Source organism: Neofelis nebulosa, chromosome 9, assembly GCF_028018385.1.
Source record: "Neofelis nebulosa isolate mNeoNeb1 chromosome 9, mNeoNeb1.pri, whole genome shotgun sequence".
Classification (NCBI taxonomy): domain Eukaryota; kingdom Metazoa; phylum Chordata; class Mammalia; order Carnivora; family Felidae; genus Neofelis; species Neofelis nebulosa.
Window position 1 is genome coordinate 116,903,130 of NC_080790.1, and position 13,795 is coordinate 116,916,924.

A 13,795-nucleotide genomic window follows, 5' to 3' on the forward strand; every position below is an offset into this window, starting at 1 on the left:
AAAAAAAAAAAAAAGGAATTTTGCATTTATATTCATGAAGGATATTGGGCTGTACTTTTCTTTGTACTGACTTTGTCTAATTTTGGCATCAGGATAATATAGTTTCATAAAATGAATTGGGCTTCCTGTCTTATATTTAGGTCTTTCATCCATTTTGAGTTTATTTTTGTGTATGGTGTAAGAAAGTGGTCCAGGTTCATTTTTCTGCATGTCGCTGTCCAGTTTTCCCAGCAACATTTGCTGAAGAGACTGTCTATTCCACTGAATTTTCTTTCCTGCTTTGTCAAAGATTAGTTGGCCATATGTTTGTGGATCCATTTACAGGTTCTCTATTCTGTTCCATTTATCTGAGTATCTGTTCTTGTGCCAGTACCATACTGTCTTGATGATTACAGCTTTGTAATACAGCTTGAAGTCCGCATAAAATGAATTGGGAAGTATTCCCTAGTCTTTGATTTTCTGGAAGGGAGTGGGTAGAATTGATTTTAATTCTTCTTTAAAACTTTGATAGAATTCTTCAATGAAACCATCTAGTCCTGGAAAGTTCTTTCTTGAGCGTTTTTAAATTATGAATTTAATTTTCTTAATAGCTATAGGGCTATTCAAATGACCTATTCTACATTGAATGAATGTGGTAGTTTGTGTTTTTTGAGGAGTGAGCCATCTTGTTGAAGCTGAATTTACATATATAGTGTTATTTGTAGAATTCCCTTATTATGCTCTTGATGTCTGTATGGTCTGTAGTGATATCGCTGTTTCATTCCTGATATTGGTAATTTGTGTCTTTTCGCTCTTTTTTCTTTGTCTGCCTTCCTAGAGGTTTGTCAATTTTATGAATCTTTTCAAAGAACTGGCTCTTGGTTTCATGGAACGTCTCTATTTCCTGTTTTCAACTCATTTCTGCTCTTTATTATTTCCTTCCTTCTACTTGCTTTGGATTTATTTTGCTCTTCTTCTTTTATGTTCTTGACGTAGGAGTTTAGATTATTGATTTGAGACTTTTCTTCCTTTCTAGTATATGCATTTAGTGCTATAAATTTCCCTCTCAGCAGTGTGTTAGCACAAATTTTAACATGTTATACTTTTATTTTCATTCGGTTCTATTTTTACTTGTTTTTTAATTTACCTTGAGACTTCCTCTTTGACATAAGGACTATTTACAAGCCTGTTATTTAATTTCTAAATGTTTGGCTACCTTCCTATTATCTTTCTGTTATTGATTTCTAAGTTTGATTGCATCGTGATCAGAACACATTCTATAGGATTTCAGTTATTTTAAATTTGTTAAGATTTGTTTTATGACTGAGAATGTAGTCAATCATGGTATGTGTTCTTTGGGCACTGGAAATGAATGTGTGTTCTACTGTTAGGTGCAGTATTCTATAGGCGTCAAGTAGATATTGTGGTTGGTGATGCTGCTGAGGTCTTCTGTGTCCTTGCTGATTTTCTGTCTACTTGTTCCTTCAATTGTTAAGAGGTATATTAAAATCTCCCAATTGCTGCGCCTGGGTGGCTCAGTTGGTTAAGCGTCCAACTTTAGCTCAGGTCGTGGTCTTGCAGTTCACAAGTTCAAGCCCTGCATCCGGCTCTGTGCTGACAGCTCAGAGCCTGGAGCCTGCTTCAGATTCTGTGTCTCCCTCTCTCTGCCCATCCCCTGCTCAAGCTCTGTCTCTCTGTCTCTCTCTCAAAAATAAACATTAAAAAATTTTTTTAAATAATAAAATAACATAAAATAAAATCTCCCAACTGTAATTATGGATTTGTTTATTTCTCCTTTCAGTTCTGTCAGTTTCATTTTGCATATTTTGCAGCTCTATTGTTTTGTGCGTTTGGATTCAGGACTGCTTTGTCATCTTGATGGACTGACCCCCTCATCATTATATAGTTGGGGAAAAATATTTTTAAAAATCAGGGGGGGTGATTCCTTATTAGTGCCACCTGGAGGTGGAAACTAGGTTTCCCATATGGTTTATGAGGGGAGGGTGTGATCAATTTTCTTTTTACATTTACTATCAGAATGACAAGAATTAAAAAGTGTGTTAACTGTTGGTTATCTTTTGGTGAGGTTATGGGGAAGCAGGCCCCTCATACGTTGCTTTCACTGTGATACATTGGCCCAACTTTCATGGGCAACAAGATTATAAACACACTTGCCTTTGGACCAAACAGTTCCACTTCTTAGAAATTTATCCCAAAGATGTAAGCACACGGTAAGAGCAAAAGATTAGAAACAGTCTAAATGACCTTTAGCAGACTTGTTAAATAAATAATGGACAGTCCAAATGGTGGATTACTGAGATGCCGCTGCTTTTTCAAAGGGAGGTATGGGGGCATCTGGGTGGCTCGGTTAAGTGCCAGACCTTTGATCTCAGCTCGGGTCTTGATCTCAGGGTCTTGAGTTCAAGCCCCACACTGTGTTGTGAAGCATACTTAAAAAAACGGCGAGGGAGGTGTTTATCTATTGATACAGAATGGTCAATCTTCAGGATAACACGTTAAGTGAAGAAAAAAGAAAGCAACATGCAGAACAGTGTGTCCAGTATGTCATTATTTGTTTAAATGAGAAAAAAAAAAAAAACCCACAAGTATTTGCCTACATATGTTAAAAAAAAAAAAAAAAATCAGGCTGAATATACAAACAACTAGCAGCACTGCCTGGAGGGTCCCCCACAGATGCCCATTCCACTCAAGGCCACAGTGGGCAAATAATTGCCAGACAGGCCTTCTCTCAGCCCAGGCGCCAGCCTAGGGCTCTGGGGAGGCTGCGGGGCACCCTAAATAATAGGCAGAGACAGGCCAGGCCCTGTGGCCAGCCACACTGCCTGCCCTTTGAACCTGCCCTTTGAGTGTTTGCTTTTGTAGACACTTAGATCTCCAGCTTAGAGGGCGGAGAGTGGTGGAGAGGGAAGGAGAGGGCCCATTGGTTGAGGGGCCCTCTCAATTGCCCTCATTCCAGAGTCCAGCACTTAGACTCTGAATTAATTTGGAGGCTGCGGGGTGGGGGGGGGGGGGTGGAGATTGGGGTCCAGATCCTGAAGATGCCCATTGGTGGGGACAGGAAGAGACAGAATAATGCAGTTCTGGGAAGACCCCTCCCACTGCCCCACCCTATCCGGGTATCTCCCCACCTCCCTAACTCCTTTTAGACCCTCTCAGATTTGTAAATGTCCCTTGGGTCTGCATTGACGTCATTGCCTGGCGTTGAGTACAGAACTGGGGTATTTCTTGAAGAGCTGGGAATAGGGCTCCCCCAGCACCCCCCACCTCAATCATTCTCATGCTACAATGCTGTGTCAGGGGTGGTGAGGTGGCCTATGAGAGTCCCAGGAGCTGGCTGCACCCACCCATAAACAGGCTTCTCCCCTTGGAGGAGCCCTCAGACTCAAATTAAGGGTGTGTGCAACTATATATCATTATGTTGAAATCCTCTGGTTATGTGTCTGACTGTCCCACTATTTCCAGGAGGGTCAGGAATATATTTGTTTTTGCCCAGTGCTGTATTCCCAATGTCTACCTCAGTGCCTGGCACACAGAAGGCACTCAATATTTATGGAATGAATTAATGCTCTCAGATGTGGTGTCTCTTGGCTTCAGCCCACAGACCTGGCTATCCTTGGGGTGGGGATCAGGAGCTCTGCAAATCCCAGTCTCTAATGTCCCTAGCTGAAGCTGGAGCCTTCCCCCTTGATGTTTTCTTGCATCAAAAAATGTTTTCTTGACTCTCGTGCACTAGAGTCTGGGCTTCCATGATGCTTTCATTCCAGCGTTTACTGAGAGCCTCATCCAGGGGTCCTAGTAATCCAGTGGTCCGGGATGCTGCCACTCCCTTTCATTTCTGAGTCTTTCATTCCTAGAGAGGGAGTCTTTCTGAGTCAAGCTGAGTCTTTCCCTCCTAGAGAGATAGACATTGTCTAAATAATTGCACAGAGGAATGCAAAATGGACACAGTTTGCTCTGAGAACTTGTAATAGGGGTGCCTGGCCCAGTCTGGCCAAGGGTCAGGAAAGCTGTCCTAAAGTGAGATCTGAGGGAGGAGGAGTTCAGACAAAGTGGGGGCTGGGGGTGAGAAGGGGAAGGCAGCTCCTGCTAGCCAGCTGCAAAATCCCCTCCCGACCTGGCTACCGCTCTGCTGGCTCTGCTAGCTGGCATTCCTGACAGCATCTGCCTGAGGTCAGCCTCTATCTGGAGTAGCCAACCTTTACTCCATACTTCCAGGAGAGGGCACCCCGCTCCTAGGTTTGGCTTCTGCCTACTGCAGTGCTGCTATCTTCTGTATGGTTTATTGCTCCCACTTGTAGAAGAAACTAAGGCTCAGAATTGTGATGGGTATGGTTCATTGCCTGTTGACTTGTTTTGAGGGCTTTTAGTCCATGGAAGCATCCACTCTGTTGATAGTGACATTCACCATAATGATACTTGTTGACATTTTTTAAGTGCTTCCTATGCTCCACTCTATGTTAGATGCTGCAATGATACCTATTTTACAGATGAAAACCACTGAGGCTTATAGTGGTCAATTGGCCCAAAGTTAGGAAGCACTGATGACATCTGACTCTTGGGCCCCTGCTAGTAAACACTGTGCTCTTCTGTTTTCCCATCTTGTTCTTCCTTCTACCCAGCCACACACTGGAGAGTGCCAGATGCTGGATGCTAGGAAGACACAAAGAGGAACAGTTCAAAGACCCTTTCCCCTGGGGCTCCAACTTAGTGAACATGTGAGTGTCTACACATGAATGCAGTCATATAAACCCTCACACACATACTCATTCACACATATATGCTTTCCCCACCATCACACACAGACACACACATATTCACACAATGTCACATGCTCACATATATTCAGATACACATGCAATTAGATGTTAGATAAGGATTGATCTGTGCTTTAACTGCCAGAGCCCTGGGACCCAAGGTTTAGCCAGTGATCGTCAGCTGCTTGTAACATCCTGTCCTTCCTCTTCCCCTTTCTTCATTCGGGAAACATTGCTGGCTACCCACTTCAGGGCAGGCTCCTGGAGAACACAGATGACTCAGACCTGGCTCCTGCCCTCAAGGAACTTCCTAGCCCTGGGGGAGAAAGACTCACCAAGAACTGCCGCATAGACCATCAATGCCAGGGCACATCTGAGCAGAGTGGAGGGAAGGGATGATGCACCGCCTGGAGTCTGTGGAGGTTTCTCAGAGGAAGAGGCACCCACCTGGGTCTAGAAATAGCCAGGCACGGAAAGCGGAGAGACCTGCCCTGATGTGGGGACATTTGCAAAGTCATGGCAGAGTAAAAGAGTGGGGGGCAGATAGCAGCTAATATCATGACCTCTTTCAAACCCTCTATGTAGATTATCCTGTTTAACCCCCTCAATGATCCTATGGGATAAAAATCATTATTAACTGCATTCTATAGATAAAAATCATTGTTAACTGCATTCTATAGATAAGGAAACTGAGGGTCAGGAAAACCCAGCTTACAAGCTGCAGAATCAGGATCTGAACCCAGCTACACCTCGTTCTGAGGTGGAGGCTCATGGTCCCACGGCTCTACTGCTTTGGCTGCAGTCATTTCTGCTTCTTACACATATACACCTTTCCTCTCTCTCCTTCTGGCACTAAGGGGGATGATGACAGGTTCAACAACATAGTGTCACCCTCCCAACTCATCTAAGGACACTGGTGCCTCCTTTACCTACTGTGCCATTCTGCCCAAGAACCTCCCAGTAGTGTGCCCTTAGAGACCACGCTCTTTCGTTTTGTTTTTGGCAGACAGCTTTGTAAAGTGTGTTGTATTGCCCCTAAATTCTTCACAGAGGACTGAACGTTCAGAAGGCCTTGACTCCTCCAGGGAAGCCACCAAATCTTGGGTTTCTCCACATCCCAGCCTCCAGCTTCAAGCCTGGTCCAGCTACCTGGTTAAGGTTTTTGAACTGGAATGGTAGTCCTTGGGGTATTTGCCTAGTAGATGATGTTTCTGATATTTTGAATTAGTTGCCCCCAAAAAAGTATTAAGTATGAATTAGTTGCCAATTAAAAAATTTTTTTTAATTTTTTTTTTGAGAGGGGGTGGGTAGGGGCAGAGAGAGAGGGAGACGATTTGGGCCTTGAACCCACAAACTGCGAGATCATGACCTGAGCCTAAGGCGGACGCTCAACCGACTGAGACACCCAGGCACCCCAGTTGCCAATATTTTTTTAATTGGAGGAGTTGAAATGAATATCCACATTTCTAGGTTCTCTTGAAAAAATGATCAGATCTGGCAACTGAGTGTATGTTGTTGTACAGCAATGGGTGGGCAAGCCAGATGTTAACTGCCCTCTTTAGACGGGTTATAAGTTCTCCAGGCCAACATACATTCCCGTTCCTGCCCTCTTCAGTTGTTCTGCTAATCTGATCTCTGACTTACTTTTCTCAATGGTCCAGAATCATCCCAATGAGCATTGGTTGACATTCTTATTTGCATAGTAACCACTGACTTGTTTGCCACTATGCTAGATGTCCCCACATTTCAGGACTTCCTGAATTCTTGTCTTGGTTATGATTTACCTATCTTCTAGTTGCCAACCAGGATCCTAAAATGTAAGCACTAATAATAACTCCTTAGGAGCACCTGGCTGGCTTAGTCTGTAGAGCATACAGCCCTCTCTCTTTTTTTAATGTTTATTTATTTATTTTTGAGAGAGACAGAACATGCACAGGCAGGGGAGGGAGAGAGAGGGAAAGAGAATACCAAGCTCAAATACCTACACAGGGCTCCAACTCACAGCCATGAGATCATGACCTGAGCCAAAATCAAGAGTCAGATGCTCAACCAACTGAGCCACCCAGGTGGCCCTAGAGCATGCAACTCTTGATCTCAAGGTTGTGAGTTTGACTCCCACATTGGATATAGAGATTACTTAATAAAATATTTATTTAAAAAATTTATAACCCCTGGGACACCTGGATAGCTCAGTTTGTTGGGCATCTGATTCTTGGTTTCAGCTCAGGTCATGATCTTGTGGTTTGTGGGTGTGAGCCCTATGTTAGGCTCTGTGCTGTGTGGAGCCTACTTGGGATTCTCTCCCTCCCTCTCCCTCTGCTCCTCCCTTGCTCACATGCACACATGTGTGCTCGCTCTCTCTCAAAATAAATAAACTTTAAATATATATATAAACTCAAGCTTACAGGATGGATCCTTGTAGGGTTTTTTTTTCCCTTTTTTATGTTTTATTTATTTCTGAGAGAGTACAAGAAGGGGAGGGGCAGAGAGAGAGGGACAGTGATCCGGAGCAGGCTCTGCACTAACAGCAGTGGAACCTGATGTGGGGGGCTTGAACTCACAAACTGTGAGATAATGACCTGAGCTGAAGTCAGACGCTCAACTGACTGAGCCACCCAGTTGCCCCCTTGCAGCTTCCTTTTGAGGTGGGCAGGCCTGGAATTGTTACACATTTGACAGAAAAGGAAACGGGGATGAGCGCTTACCTGAAGCATCACAGAGTCAGCCGTGAACAAGTGCCTGGGGCTTGAATAGTTCACACAGACAGGGAGTTTGATGTGCTAGTGGTCATGTGGTATGAGGATCAGATGATGAGGATTGTGCTCTGAGATTCTGGATCTTGGGGGTAGAAGAGGAGGATCCAGGGGGAGGACAAAGAGCTTGGCATCACTTCCCTATTGTGGTGTGAGGCTAAATGTGGATAATTCTCTGCCCTGGCATCCCGTTATCTATCGCTGTGTAACCAATCACCCTGCTTAGTAGCATAAAACAACGATCATTTACTATTATCTTTTGGTTTTAGGGGTTGCTTGAACTAAGCTGGGCAGTTCTTGCTCTTGATCTCTCGTGTAGTTGCAGTTAGACAGTGGCTGGATTGGTGCCATTTTGAAGGCTTCCTCACACACATGGCTGTCAGTTGATGCTGGTTGTCAGGATGAAACCTGCACATGACCTCTCCATGTGTCCTGGGCTTCCTCCTAGCATGGTAGCTGGATTCCAAGGGCAAATGTCCCCAGAGAGAGACAGGTGAAAGTTGTGTCACCTTTTATTTTTTTAACTATTCTTTTTTTTTTTTTAAGTTTATTTTGAGAGAAGAGAGCATGTGAGCGAGCAGAGGAGGGACAGAGAGAGAGGGTGAGAGAGAATCCAAAGCAGGCTCTATGCTTCCTGTGTGGAGCCCAACACAGGGCTCAGTCTCAGGAACCGCGAGACCATGACCTGAGCTGAAATCAAGAGTTGGATGCTTAACCGATTGAGCCACTCAGGTGCCCCAACTATTCTTTAGAAACATTTTTTTTCTAGATTTATGTAGATAAAATTGACATAGAACATTGTTTAAGTTTAAAGTATAATGTGGGGGTGCCTGGCTGGCTCATTTGGAGGAGCATGTGACTCTAGATCTTAGAGTTGTGAGTTTGAGCCCTATGTTGGGTGTAGAGATTACTTACTAAAATTAAATAATAAATAAACTTTAAAAATATGCAAAGTATAGGGGCGCCTGGGTGGCGCAGTTGGTTAAGCGTCCGACTTCAGCCAGGTCACGATCTCGCGGTCCGTGAGTTCAAGCCCCGCGTCGGGCTCTGGGCTGATGGCTCGGAGCCTGGAGCCTGTTTCCGATTCTGTGTCTCCCTCTCTCTCTGCCCCTCCCCCGTTCATGCTCTGTCTCTCTCTGTCCCAAAAATAAATAAAAAACGTTGAAAAAAAAAATTTTAAAAAAATATGCAAAATATACAATGTGATGATTTGATATATATATGTATATATATCAAATGACGACCACAATAATAAGGTTAACCACTAACTATATGGTTACTGTTCACCTCATGTAATTATCAGTTTTTTTGCTATAATGGTAATGGTGGTGATGAGAACCTTTAAGACCTACTCTCTTAAGAGCTTTCAAGTATACAATACAGTATTGATAACTATAGTCACCATCTTGTACATTAGATCCCAGAACTTAGTTCATCTTCTAACTGGAAGTTTGTACCCTTTGACCAACATTTCCCCATTTCCTCAACCCCAGCCCCTGGCAACCACCATTCTACTCATTTTCTGAGTTTGGCTTTTTGACATTCCACATACAAGTAAGACATGCAGTATTTGCCTTTCTCTATCTGACCTATTTCAGTTATAATGCCCTTAAGTCTATCCATGTTGTCCCAAGTGGCAGGATTTCCTTCTTTTTATGGCTGAATAATATTCCATTATGTGGGGGAAAGTGGCATATTTTTTCTTTATCCATTCATCCATCTATGGACACTCAGGTGTTTCCATGTCTTGTTTGTATCACCTTTTATGATCTAGCCTTGGAAGTTATATTGGCATCACTTCCACCATACTGTTATTTGAAGCAATCACAAAGATCCACCCAAGTTCTAGAGAAAGGGCCATAGACTCTACCATTTGATTGGAGAGTGGCAAGGTTCTTTTTTTTTTTTTTTAATGTTTATTTTATTTTTGAGAGAAAGAGAGAGACAGCTTGAGTGGGGAAGGGGCAGGGAGAGAGGGAGACAGAGAATCTGAAGCAGGCTACGGGCTCTGAGCTGTCAGCACAGGGCCCAACGTGGGGCTCAAACTCACAAACCGTGAGATCATGACCTGAGCTGAAGTCGGATGTTCAACTGACTGAGGAGAGCGGCAAAGCTCTAGAAGAGCAGGAGGGATAGGAGATATTGATGTGATCATTTTTGAAAAATATACTCCTCCACACCAAATAGCTCTGGAGTCAGATGCCTGTGTTAGAATCCCAGTACACTTATGGCTCTAAGTCTCAGTTTCCTCATCTGTCAAATGGGACTAATAGTAGCACCTATTTCATGTGATTGCTATGAGGATTGAATGAGACAAGATCCCAAAGTGCAGAGTAACTGGCACATGGCCAGTGCTCAGTAGCTCTCGCTATTGTTGGGACAGATCATCATGCTAAGCTCTGATGAGTGTGAGTCACCCTTCCAGGCCACCGCCTGTTTGTGTGTGTGAGGAAGCCTGGAAGTATGTTCAAAGATGTGTACACAAGTGGGTCTATGTGCACATGCCCAGAGGAGCTGAGTGTGTGTGTGTGTGTATGTGTGTGTGTGTGTGTGTGTGTGTGTGTCAGTGTGAGTACTTATTGAGATGGGAACTTGGGCGGAGTCCTGTCTGTGCACCTGAGGACACATGTAGGGCTGTAGCTGTGTGTGTGTGAGTATGGGGGACAGGGGAGAGAGAATGACTGGGGCTGAGTGTGTGTCCACAGCTGTGCACGACTAGTATTGGATGTGTTAGATGGAACCATGAAAGTCCACAAGAATGTGGGATTTGGCCAAGCCTATGTGTTAGATTGTGTGTATACATGTGCATGAGTGTGTGTGTTTGCTGAAAGGTGTCTGTCCATGCGTGATGCTTGGAAAAAAATGAGAAAATGTAGTAACAAAGAACGCTTTCAGACCTTCCCAGGAATGTTTGAATCAAATGAACCCTTGGGGACTGTGACCAGCTGGAAAGACAAGGCACACCAGGTGGAGAGGCGTAGAGAAAGGCTTTTCTGAGGTTCATAATCACACTTGGCTGAGAGCCAGGGGCCCTATTAGGGCCAACAGCTTCCCACACACAGTTGCCTCCTCAGCTTGGAGGACAGCTCCACATCTGGGCCCTCCTCCTCATCATCCCTATCGCTATTAATAGATAATTTGTTAATTCATTCAAAAAATTTGTTTTAGTCAACTAGTTTATTCTTTGTTAAGTTTTTGTTTTATTTTATTTTATTTTTGAGGGGGGAGGGGCAGGGGGAGAGAGAGAGAGAGAGAGAGAGAGAGAGAGAGAGAATATGAATCTTAAGCAGGCTCCACACTTAGTGTAGAACCTGATCTCACAACCGTGAGATCATGACCTGAGCTGAAATCAAGAGTCGATACTTAACTGACTGAGCCATCCAGGCGCCCCTTAAGTTTTTATTTTAATTCCAGTTAGTTAACATACAAAATATGAAACACTTCACAGGGCACCTGGGTGGCTTGGTCCGTTAAGTGTCTGACTTGGGCTCAGGTCATGATCTTGTGGTCTGTGAGCCCGATCCCCGGGTCAGGCTCTGTGCTTACAGCTTAGAGCCTGGAGGCTGCTTCACATTATGTGTCTCCCTCTCTCTCTCTCTGCCCCTCCTCGCTCACACTCTGTCTCTCTCTCTCAAAAATAAGTAAACATTAATTTTTTTTTTCAGAATATGGAACATTTTACAAATTTGTGTGTCATCCTTGTGCAGGGGCCATGCTAGTCCTCTGCGCATCGTTACAACTTTAATATAAGTGCTGCAGGTGCGAGTCATTCATTCAAATATTTATTGAACACCTACTATGGGCCAGGAACTATGCTAGAGGCTGGGGATCAACCAATGAACAAAGCCCTGTCCTAGAGGAGCTCATGTCCTAGTTGGAGGGGGTATTATATCCATAAGCACATATTTCATGGACAAATGTCACATCAAGTGGTGGTAAGTGTCATGAAGAAAAATCAGAGGGATGGGGTGACTTGGGAGGTGGGAGATACTCTAGAAAGGAGGTCAGGGAGGCCTCTCGAGCAGAAAACTCAGTGTCTAGGGGACATTTTATTTATTTATTTATTTATTTATTTATCCCTGGATTTTTAAAAATGTTTATTTATTTATTTTCAATTTTATTTTTAATTTTTTTAGAATTGCTAGAAAGTAAATATATTTTTTAAGTTTTTATTTTAATTACCCATTGTTCATCACAAGTGCACTCCTTTATCCTTATTACCTATTTAACCCTTTCCCCACCCATTTCCCCTCTATCAGAGTTACCTATATAAAAAGTTCTCTTAGTTAAGAATCTGTTTCTTGGTTTGTCTCTTTTTTTTCCCTTTGCTTGTTTTTTTTTTTTTTATTTCACATATGAGTTAAATCATATGGTATTTGTCTTTCTCCTATTTTGCTTAGCCTTATACCCTCTGGATCCATCCATGTTGTTGCGAATGACAAGATTTCATTCTTTTTATGACTGAGTAATATTCCATTGTTCCATTTTAAAATTTACATCCAAATTAGTTAGTATATAGTGCAACAATGATTTCAGGAGTAGATTCCCCAGTGCCCCTTACCCATTTAGCCCATCCCCCCTCCCACACCCTCTCCAGCAACCCTCAGTTTGTTCTCCATATTTATGAGTCTCTTCTGTTTTGCCCCCCTCCCTGTTTTTATATTATTTTTGTTTCCCTTCCCTTACATTCATCTGTTTTGTCTCTTAAAGTCCTCATATGAGTGAAGTCATCTGATTTTTGTCTTTCTCTGACTGACTAATTTCACTTAGCATAATACCCTCCAACTCCATCCACGTAGTTGCAAATGGCAAGATTTCATTCTTTTTGATTGCCAGTAATACTCCATTGTATAGATATACCACATCTTCTTTATCCATTCATCTATCGATGGACATTTGGGCTCTTTCGATACTTTGGCTATTGTTGATAGTGCTGCTATAAACATGGGGGTGCCTGTGTCCCTTCAAAACAGCACATCTGTATCCTGTGGATAAATGCCTAGTAGTGCCATTGCTGGGTCGTAGGGTAGTTCTATTTTTAGTTTTTTGAGGAAACTCCATACTGTTTTCCAGAGTGGCTGTACCAGTTTGCATTCCCAATGTTTATTTATTTTTGAGAGAGAGGGAGACGGAGAGAGACAGAGCATGATTGTGGGAGGAGCAGAGAGAGAGGGAGACATAGAATCCAAAACAGGCTCCAGGCTCAGAGCTGTCAACACAGAGCCCGACACGGGGCCTGAACTCATGAACCACGAGATCATGACCTAAGCTGAAGTTGGACGCTTAACCGACTGAGCCTCCCAGGCACCCCTAGGGGAAGACATTTTAGGCAGAGGCAACAGCAAGCACCAGGACCTTGGGTGAAACTGTGCCTGGCATATCCCAGGATCAATGAGGAGACCATTGAGGCTGCAGTGAAATGAACTGGGGGCAGAGGGGAGGAAACTGGGTCATAAAGCGGCCAGGAGACTGGGAACCATGAGCTTCAGCAGGGGTGGCTGACTCTCCTTCCTCTCCTTTGCCTTCCCCACCACCCTCATGTGTTCCTTTCCTGCTGCTGCTCTGCCAATTTACCATGGACTGGTGGCCTAAAACAACTGAAATTTATTCTCTCAGAATTATGGAGACCAGAGTCCCAAATCAAGGTGTCAGGGCCACATTTCCCCCAAAGGCTCTAGGGGAGAATCCTTTCTTGCCTCTTCCAGCTTCTGCGGGCTCTGGGAGTTCACTGGTTTATGGCCACATCCCTCCAATCTCTGTCTGCATCTTTGTGTGGCCTCCTCTTCTCCTCTGTCTCTTCCCTCTTCTCTTCTCTTCTCTTCTCTTCTCTTCTCTTCTCTTCTCTTCTCAGAGAGCTTGTCATTGGATTTAGGATTTAAGCTCACCTTGAGATCCTTAACTGAATTGCACCCGCAAAGGCCCTTTTCCCAAATAAGGTCACAATCACAGGTTCTGGGGTTAGGATGTGAGTATATCTTTTGAGGGGCCACTGCCCAACCCACTGTACTTCATTTGTCCAGGATCTAAGGCAGAGCCAAGTAGGGCCTCTGTGGGTCTCAGCTTCTACCTTTGTAAAAGTGGACAATAGCATAGTCCTAACAGAGTTCAAGAGGGAAAGATGATGTCATGGATAGAAAAGTGTTCTATAGTGCCCCACATATGTAGGTGCTCAATTTTGAATTATTATTTGGGGGATGTCCCCCATGAAATTAGTCACTTTATCAAGTTTCTTGAGCTTCTATTGAGTGCAGAGCCTCTACTAGGCGCCATAGGAGTCAGAAAGGAGGG

The 13,795-nt window shown here is 43.7% G+C and overlaps 1 long non-coding RNA gene and 1 other non-coding gene across 2 annotated transcripts in view; one reads left to right on the plus strand and one right to left on the minus strand.

The window, feature by feature from the left end:
* The window catches only part of LOC131485656 (uncharacterized), a 42,832-nt gene that overhangs the window by 12,004 nt on the left and 17,033 nt on the right, over window positions 1–13,795 (plus strand). The gene's annotated exons all lie outside the window — the stretch shown is intronic.
* Window positions 11,170–11,272, minus strand: LOC131486415 (U6 spliceosomal RNA). The gene has a single exon (XR_009249324.1). It is a non-coding gene; the product is annotated as a U6 spliceosomal RNA (small nuclear RNA).